Below are 10,047 nucleotides of genomic sequence, written 5' to 3'. Positions count from 1 at the left end.
AGTTTAAACTATGCGAGTGGAGTCTGCTGGAAAAAGTGACTTGTTTGAACCCAGCTGCCTGGGTGGCGGGTCCCCCGCAGCGCTGGTGTAGGCGTGGGTGACGCAGGCAGTCGAGCGAGGAGATGCAGCAGCCCAGCGTTGCCCTCCCTGGAGGCTGCGGGCCTTTCCCGGGAAGTTGTGTGTTCATGAACATAAGGCACAGAATGCAGAGCGGGGCCTTTCCCCGCTGCTCCCAGGGAACAGAAATAACAAACGCTCGCTGCTGATGGAAGGGCGTCACCATGCCCAACTGTCGCTGTAGACAGCGACATGCAGCAGCAGGGCACCTGAAGGAATCGGGAAACCGGTGAAAGCCAAGGCACAGGACAAATGAGGTGAAACCGCCAGTCATGTCCCAAGGAACACGTGGTTTTGCTCCAGGAGCCTGGTGTTCATCGTGATGAGCTGGGCTGACTTGAACCCCCTCCCTCGTACCTGCAGCTGCCATCGCTCCACACCCACTGCTCCCAGCAATTCAGCCTGTCTTCCTTACAGGATTGTTTGTTTTTTTTTAAAGTGTTATTTTTAAGTGGCAAAGGGCTGAGTAGAAATGAAATTATACTGGCGAAAGGTGCTTTTGCTTGCCCGGCTTGTTTCATTTGCTGAACTGCTCTAAGTGCTGCTGGCACTGGCACTTTCTGCTATGACTGCACTAGGAGTTTCCCAGTTGAACCAGCAAACACCTTCTGATGGAGCCAGGCCTCAGAGTACAAAAGTTGACAAAATATGAGCAATGGCACCTCTCACCAGCGATGCGGCTACCGTGCGCCTTTCGCCCAGGTTAGACAATTCGATGAGACTTGCTAGTTTCATTTTTATTTACTGTGAAATTCACTTTCAGGCTTTTGTTCACTTGTAAAAAAGATCCTGTTGAATTTCAAGTTCAAATTCAACTGAAACATACAGAGTACTAAGGCTTGTCTTCATCTGCAAAACGCAGGGATTTGGGAAAGAGGGATTTTCCATCTGCATTTCAGGGCTGGACCCGTTTAGGCCTCAATTCCTGCGAAACCGCGTCTGTGCTTCGCTGTAGCCATGCGGCCGCGGCGGTGAAACGCTCCAGCTCCATGGGCGAGCCGGGACACGGTCACCGACCCGGGCGGCCCCGGCGCCGCCGCCGGCAGCGGAGCGACGGGGGCTGTGGCCGCTACGCCGTTGTGCAACCGCCCCGCGGCTCGCCCCGCCGGCGGCGGAAGAGGCTAATCCCGGGACGGGAAACCCCGCAAGCGTCCGCCGCGGCGGTTTGTCCGGGCAGGGGAGCGGCAGGCATTTCTCCCGACACCCGGGCCGCGGGGAAACCGTCGTTTCCCGGGGGCGGAAAGGCAACGGCGGGGAGACGGCTTCGCTCTCGCGCTGTTCCCCCGGGGCGGCCGGGCTCCGGCGCTGACGCACGGCGGGACGCGGAAACACCCCCCCCGGTGCCCCCCCTTCTCCCCCGGGACCGGCCCCGCTCCGCGCCGCCGCCGCGCGGGCAGGTGGGCAGAGCGCCGCGCGGCACCGCCCCGCCCGCCGCGCGCTCCCGGCCCGCCCGGCCTGCGTGGCAGCCGGCGGGGCGCGCGCCCAAGCGGCGGCGGGCAGCGCGTGCGCGGGCGGCGAGCGCGCGCGGCGAAGTTGTCTGTGGGACGCGGCCACCGCTCTCTCGTCCGTTCGTTCGCCGCGGGGCTGTGGGGGCCGTGGCCCCTCCGGGACGGGCACCGGCGCTTCTCCGCCGCCTCGCCGGCCGCAGGTGAGCACGACGGGGGCCCCGCGGCCGCGGACGGCCCGCGACGGGGATGTGCCCGCCGCGGGCCCCTCGGGCGGTGCTGCCGCGCCTCCGCCGTTTCCCCCCCCCCGTCCCGGGCAGCCCCGGCCGGTCCGGGCCGCAGGTCGATCGAGGGGTAGGGGGGCGGGCGGGCGCGATAGCGGGGCTGCCGCGGGGCGGGTGGGCGGCCGTCCCGGCGCGGGGTCCGGGCCGCGGCGCCTCGTGGCCTTCGGTCCGGCGGAGCTGCCGCGCCCCCGGACCCGCGGCCAGCACGTGCACCGGCAGCAGGGGGACACGAAGGGGAATGTCGCCGAAACGGCGAGGGCCAGCGGGTCGTTATCGGCTCCTGTCGGGGAGGTGGTGTCTGGCAGCGTATAGATTTGAGCAAAGTTTAAACTATTAGAAAAATACGAGTGTTTGTGTGGTTTGGTGTCATTGCAGAGCCTTTCTGGAGGGTTTGGGTGTTTTTATGTCAGAAACAGTAGTGCCGCCAGGCGCACGTGAGGGGCCCTGGCAACGCCCTGCGTGTCCCCCCCGAGGGTCGCTTCCCACCGGCCCGCCCCGGGCTCCTCCGTAACCTCTCCCACAGTGAGACTCCGGGAGCTCGGGGCTGGCGGAGAGGCCCCGGCCCCCCTGGCGCTGGCCTGAGAGCCCCCAGCTGCGCCCTCCCGCTCTCCCGGGGCTGCGGCTCCGGGCCCCCACCTCCGCCCCTCCTGGGACAGGGCCCAGCCTGTTCCTGGGGTGTTCGAACGATGGGAACTCCGGGATAAACCCGGCGCTTTAGGGGTCGCTACATTGCTTTTGAGAGAGCACATGTTCGAGCTGAGCTATGAAATACCATTTTTTTCCCCCCCAACATGTTACTCCCTCCAAAGTGTGATTTTTCCGTGTTTAGAATAATGGTGGCTTTCCAAGCTCCATCTGTTTGTCTGTCTGTTCGCACACACGGAGTATTTCTGCCAATGGTGATTGCCTGTGGCATTATTGCAGTATAAGTAGTTTGATAGGAAATATTGTAGCAATTACAAGTCCAGTGATGCAAGTTCCTGACACGTTATGACTGTCTTGCTGTCATTCCTGTGTCTCCTTTAAAAGTTCATTTTTGTGAATCATTGTAAGCAACCGTTTAACTTCTGCAGCTTTTCTACAGTTTTTGCATTTTGAGACATCTCTTGACATTGAGTCAAGCTCTTTCCACTGTTATTTTTTTTCCTGTCGACATTTTTTGTGACAGTCATATTCTTTTAAGCAACAACAGAAAAAAAAAAAGGAACTTCTTTCAGATAAAAGTGTAGCTGCCCCCGTTTCCTATGGCTCTGTGCCTTAGCTAAAAAAAAATGGGGCCTGGGAGGAACTTTTATTATGGTGGAAAAAGAGCGTCTTCTGTGGGAAGTGAGATTTCTAGACGGAGTGTGAGTGACTGCTGTCACCCCAAAGGAATTGTCAGAACAAAATCAACCTTTTGGTTTCTTAACACCTGTGACGTACGCTTTTGCTTGTTTAGTTTCCCCTCCTTCCTCTGGAATTCTGTTTCTTGACAAGAAAATTTTTACAAGAGAGGATGAACGTGTAATTTGACTACAAGTTTTAATTTGCCTTTTCAAATTCTTTAGTATTCATTTCATTGTGAGAAAAGCAGGTGAAGATCGGTAACATGGGCTATAAGCCCGCACTGGGAAACAGATTTTTTTTTTTTTTGGTAGTACTTGCCTTCTGTGTTCCTACCCAAAAAGTTTTATGTCAATATATAGTACTTAAATGTACACTGAAAATATTGAGCCTACACTGGCTTTTCTCATTTCCCATAATAATTAAGGCTGTACTGTAGAAAATAGTGGGAGATTCTGAGATTTACCTTACAGCATCTTTTTTTGGCTTTATTCAGACCTACCTGATGGTCTGAAGGCCTCTTTCAATGGCTTGGAAGAGTTTTTTTGCAAACTGAATGATCTATTAATGATTGTTTTTAAAAGAGTATTTTTTTGTATGGGGGATAGGAGCCAGAAATACCTGTGTGGCTTTTCCTCCTCCTCTACCTCTTTTTTCTCAGCTGTAAAATGGGGCTAGTTACCAAGAAGTCTACCTCCTGTGCACCTTCAGAACACGGTTTCGAGATGCGTAGAAGACGAATTGGTAGAAGTACTTTAACATCTTTTCCTACTTTATGTGGTGGCAGATATATTTAACCTCAAGGCTATGAAAAATGTACGCACACTAAACAGCATGGCAGTACAGACTGGACCGTGGGAACTGGAGCAGCCCACATGTGGGACAGGGGGTAGAAATCAAATGTCTTCGTTCTGAATTTAAAGCAAGAAAATTGACCGTAGTTGCTGGAGGAGCAGAGGAAGATTTCGAAGATGGAATGATGAAAGTGGGCATCAGTATAATCCTCTGGGGCCTGACTTTTGCTGTGTCCTAAATGAAAGCCTAGTTGGGATACAGTCCTTACAGAAAATGAGGTTAACAGCCCGACTTGTGTTTTAGTTTTTGTCATTCTAATTTGCCGTTCTAAGCTGTTCTTAGAAGAGATTGCTCATGGTGATCTCCAGCAAATGAGAAAGATAAGTACATGGAACCTCATTTTAGAAGTTGGGCTCATATTTACCATTGAGTGAAAATGTTTTTAATTGCAACTTCTCCAGCATTGGTACAATTCAACACTCATCTAGACGGACAGTGACCATGACAGATGCTCTATGTGGTTGTGTTGTGAATTATGACTAAGGAAGTCGGTAACAGCCATCCTACCTGTGACACACACTCCTGCATTTGTCTTGTAAACTCACTTAACCAGTCTGTTTTACCTTTTATGGGAGTGATGGTGACTAATTCAGTGTACACCTATCCAGGTGCTTGACTGGATTGTTTGGAGGAAATTATGTGATAGATGTCTTAGTATCCAGTATAAATTGCAGCATGCAAGAAAAACATTCTTGTAATATTGGAAGGAAACACTAAATATTCGTGTGGTTGAACTGTAGTTCACGATTGCCTTGATACCACTCGTCACTGAAGACCCTAAAAATGTGGTTTTTGGCAAGAAACCGGTGACACACTCTGCTCCTGGTTACAGGACAGGCATGGCAGCAGAGGCAGCTCATATGTGTGGCTGTGCCACGTTCTGTGGATTGGGCAAAATGGCCTTTACCAGTATAAAATCACGTGGAAGTTAAAGGTTGTGCGAAATGGACAGAGTTAACACTTTGTCCTGTTAAAGGCAGAGGCCTTGAAAATAGTTTCTTCTGTTACTAAGTCCTGTTCATGCTGTGTTTATTACACTCACCCTTCCCTTTGTAAAGCTTTTAGTACAAGCACATACCAGTATTCAGCAAGTTCCTTGTGCTTTTTCATCAGTAGATCTCTGAGTGCCGTAGAAGATAAGTACGGTTTATCTGAAAGCTGGGGGTAGCAGAATGGGGAAGGTTTGGTATGTCTCAGTGTCATGCAGAGCCCCTGCGCGGCCAAGCTAATGTCAAACAGCTTGGGCTCCCAAACCAGATCGTGTCCCCTTGGCATCCCGAGTGACGGGGAGTTGGCTCAACTGGGTAAATTGGTGTAAAACTAAGGAACCAAAAAAGAAGGAGGCAAAATAAGAGAGTTGAACCACTTCACTCACTCTTTGTGGCTGCTGAAAGGGCAATTTGTGTTTTCCCAGACTGTGTCCTTGCCTTTTCCCAGAGGGGACTGGCCCACGGAGGGAAGGGGATGTGCAGCTTGGTCCTTCCGGCCTGATGCTTTTTAGGGAGCGGAGTCTGTCAGCTGCAGAGCACGTCAGGTGTGGTGTAACAGGTCTCTTCCACCTCTGAATTCCATGTTTCGCTGTAGACCTCAGTCTCTAAAGTTAAAAGGAGGAAAAAAAATAGTATCTAAAAAAAATAGTATCTACAAGATAGAAGAAGAACGTGTTCAAGCTGAGAGGTGATGTTGGCCCAGACAATATTTTTCATTTTGAAGGAGAAAAAAAAAAGAAGCCAAAATATTTGCATGCAAAATCTAGGTTTAAAACGGACTTTAAAATCATAGTGTTTTAGTGTTTTTCCCCAGCAGGTTGAAATTGCTGCAGCGTGTTTAAATTATGTGGAAAATTAAGCTGTATAAAATACTCGTTTAAAAATTTCTTACAGGTTTGAGGGTATGTGTGTGGGGGGGTGTGCATTATTTTTTTTTTTTTTTTAAAGCCAGATTGGAAGCTGCTGTCTTCACTTGGCCGAAATGTAGGACAAGGAGAACCAAGGTTCTGTGTGTGACAAAGTGGGCAGTTCCAGAACCTGTAACTAAATTTTGTTTAAAAACAGAAAACCACAGGGAGTTATTTTTAATAGTGGTTTGAATGCAGAAGTCTGTAAAGCTGTCAAATCTTTTTATGGGTACATGGGTCTTCTATCTTGGCCTATTTTTTATATGCATATTGGATTGGATCAAGGTTACTTCAAGTTCTAACCTGTGCTAAGTATTTAAACATCTGGACTTGCCCTAAGCACCATTGCTGTACATGTGGGAGAAGCTTTTTGGATTGTTTTTTAACATTTTTAAAATATTTCAGAAAAAAATATAATTTTTTTGTTCAACTAAAACAGTATATTTAGCTTCCAGTGTTTAGTTGTATGATACAGCTTATCACATGGCACGATGCAATAAATTGCAAATAATTTTACAGTGTCAGTACAATTAAAGAAATTAAATTTCTGAAGTGTTTACTTCAGCATGGTGCTACTTTAAGTGTCTGCTATCATAGATTCCAGGCAGTGAACAGCTGTCTGTCGCAGATGGGAGAGGGGAAAAAAACCTTCCCCTTAGCTTCTTACTTCTAAAAAGGTTTCCATATAAAACCACTAGTAATGTAATACAACCTTTTAGTCAAATTTGAGTTTCCTGTTACACGTTTAAGTGAACTGACAGCAGACTGTATCTATTTGAAACCAAATGGTGTAAGTGAATGAGACTCTAGGAATTTTGTACTCCAAAGCATTCTTGAAACCTCACAAATGCTTGTTTGGCAGTCAGAATGCATTATTTATTACATTTAAAAAATAAAAAAAAGTCTTGCAGGTAGTTTCTGAATTACTTCTTTGGACTCAGCTGTCTTTCAGTAAGATGAGGTGGTATTTCCGTCCTGTTCTTGTACTGTGTTTCACACAACAAAATCAGGTAGATTAGAAACTGTCGAGGAAGCATGTAGCAAATACGTATTTTTAATAGAGTCCAAGTGCAATGAAGTCTGAAAAAGGGCAGGTGAGAAAGATATAGTGATTTTTGTTAGTTGAGTGTTTTCTGCAAAGATCTCAAGATGGCAGAAGTGGAGTTTGTGCACAGAACTACATAAATTTAGTTTTAGATTGTAAACTGGATACGCTGTTTTATTGTTCTATGAGACAGTACATCCTGGCAATTGTAAAACTTACTAAAATAGTTATGACATGCCTGATCGCAAAATGCAGAAGATGGTAAGATTGTTCTTTTTAAATTAAAAAGCTGCTGCTGCTGGCATAAAGCTTTTTCCTGTATGGTGGTTTCCTCACTTTTTTTTTTTCTGGACTATTAACGGGTATATTACAATCCCTAGGCACTTCTTAAAGTTTTTGTGTTTATTTGCTTTGAGTAGCTTAGGTCTCCAGTTCTGCACTCCAAACTTTGTGTGTGCTCCACATGATGAATCCAAGTAGGTGCCAAGCCATCCCCTGCCTTTGGACAGACCTCGGGCACCAACCCTGACACGTCAATGCATTTGTTGTTTAGGAAGGCAGTTTATTTTGTTGTTTTATCGAAGTATTGACTGGTTTTGGTTGTAGTTTCAAGCAGTTGTCATTCTGAAGCTATTCTGATTTTTCTGTCAGGTGGTGCAGGTGCAGTGGTCTGTGTGTGTTTCGTTCACCATGTCTTTAAAATGTGGCTGCACCCCTGGACTGATTTATCTCAATACAATATGTAACATCAGTTGGAAATTGTGTTGAAATGTTGATTTTTTCCAAGTGTGGAGACGCTGCTGAGGCTATTCCAGAAAGCCCCTTTGGAAAGGAAGGAGTCTTCTGGTTCAGGGGAAGAGATGGCTCCCAATCTTGTGCTGCGTGGGGGAGTGCTCCCTGGCACGTCTCAGGCAATGCTGGTTGGGTGATCTTAAACCTCTTATAAACCAACCAAACTAAGGAATCAAGGGTAATAAACCTGAGTGTGGCAATGCTGGAGAACAGGGCAGAGATTCCCCTTTGAGAATGGGGTGATAACGTCTTGCACTGTCACAGCTATTTACAAAATGAGTGGCTGTCAACAGCCTGACTGGGGCGTCCCCAGATAGGCATTTCAGCCTTGCCAGGAGACAGCTGAGGGACCTTCTTGAGGGGGTCTGAGTGTCCCGTTTCATCGCAGCATCCCACCTTTTGGGCCTGAAACATCCTCCAGTATTTGACCTGGGTGGGATTCCCCAGAAGTGGTTATGCTGCCCCTTCGGGGGACGCTTTTGCCATCCTGCTCCTCCATGCGCTACATCCACGTGAATCATGGTGGCCTCACCTAGTGCGCTGGTATTTCAGGGGTCAAAAGCTGAAGTGATAAGGGCTGTGACCCCGCGCCCAGCCGCTGACGGAGCAGGTGCTGCTCCACACCCTGGGGAGGATTTGCAAGTCTCTCATTTTGCAGAGCTCAGTGACAAATCCTGCTCTCCAGTTACTTTTGTCGTTTGGTCTTTGAGAAGCTCACTTGCTCGCTTGCGGGAAGTATCCACCAGCCTGCTGAAAACCCACGGTGTGCATGAAGCGGAGCTTTAAGTCCATGCTGACAGGAAAAACGGGTGCTGGATAGTTGGCATTGCTCCCTTAGAGGGCCGGTGTGCTGGGAGGTAACACAGCCTGAGCTCTTCCATCCCTGCTTGGTGCCACTTGCTGCCGACGCAGCCGCTGGCTCAAGTGGCGCAGGATAATAAAAGTTCCAATTTTTCTTCTTTCCTTAGAGCCAACTACCCTCTTTTACGTGGGAGAGTAACTTTTTTCTTAACTTAGTAATTTTTAAACTGTGGAGTTGGAGATCAAAATCGCTGCAGATGGTGCAATAATTGGGGAATGTTGACATACAGGATGGATTGCAATTTCACAGAACACTCAATACGATTCCTTTCAGGAATTTCAGTTTAAGTCTCTTGTCCTGTTCTTAACCTTGTGGACACTTGTGTCTGCCGTTGGGAAAAGGAGTGGGTTTTCTCCGTGTTGGAACATTTTGTTTCTTGCGTAGGAACACTCTGAATGTCCAGCCTGTCTTGGAGAGTTTGTGGTGGGTTCTGCTTCTCGGGGCATACGTGTGTCGTTACAGTGAGGGGATAGGGAGAAAAGCTGTAGGTATTCTAAGGTTCCTTTCCTCCAAGAGTAGGGACTCAGGGTGGAATAGATTCAACAAACATGGACACAACTATTTCCTCCTCTTTCATTCATGGAAGTTCTGCTTTCCTTCTTTTGTGCTGTCAGTATTTCATTTGCTCTTCTGTCGGAGTTGTGCAAAACTAAATCTCAAAAATGTTAAACCGAAGCAAGAAAACCCGCTAAACGATCTTGAAAAGGGTTTTAAAATACAAGAATGTATTCCAAAGAAGCAAATAAGTCACAACTGTGTGTGTCTATGCTACCCTTTAATCAGTTGGTAAATCTAAGTGGTGACTTTCAGCTGTCACTATATTAAGAGCCAGCGCTGCCTTTTGTGGCAGTCTGTATATACTGAACTCAGTACTATGTAGTAAATATTCTTGCTGTGTTTTCATAATCATTCTACTTAGAGTAAGTGCTTCTTGGGTGGGTATTACAAATCTGTTAATCTTTATGGTATTTATAGGGTAATTTTTAACTCTCTTGAGCTCCTTACTTCCTTGCGGGTCAATTACTCAATTTATAACATTATGTCAGTTGTAAGAACTTTACCATCCAAGGGTAAACACTGTTGGGTACAGTTCTTTACCTGTGTTTTCTCTTAGTTCTTTGTATATTAAGGTATGCAATAACTTACTCTGTGACTTATTTATTGGGATTTCTTTTAGTCTTCCTGGTTTGTACTTCAAAGTGACTATGATGACTTGTGCTGGCTTTTGTGCTTCATCACTAATGCAGGGAGAGGGAAACCTTGCAGCAGTTCTCTCTGAAGGAAAGGCTGTTAATCAAGTTGCAGCTACTTAAGTCAAAATTGCAAATGGAGTTTAAATATTTTTGATTTTCTGTTGATGAAACTGATTGCTATGAGTCAAACATTTTCTGTGTTGTGAGCACACAGCTCTGTAGCAGGGAGGGATG

At 47.4% G+C, this 10,047-nt stretch overlaps 1 protein-coding gene across 1 annotated transcript in view; it reads left to right on the top strand.

The window, feature by feature from the left end:
• Nucleotides 1–1,552: 1,552 nt before the first annotated feature.
• NEK6 (NIMA related kinase 6) overlaps nt 1,553–10,047 on the top strand; it is a 62,295-nt gene continuing 53,800 nt past the window's right edge. The window contains exon 1 of the mRNA XM_074609346.1: nt 1,553–1,765. The gene's annotated coding sequence lies outside the window, so the exon portion shown is untranslated. The remainder of the gene's footprint in view (nt 1,766–10,047) is intronic.

The sequence above is a fragment of the Larus michahellis genome, chromosome 15 (assembly GCF_964199755.1).
Source record: "Larus michahellis chromosome 15, bLarMic1.1, whole genome shotgun sequence".
In the NCBI taxonomy this organism is placed as follows: Eukaryota; Metazoa; Chordata; class Aves; order Charadriiformes; family Laridae; genus Larus; species Larus michahellis.
This window is presented reverse-complemented; position numbering and strand designations above follow the sequence as displayed.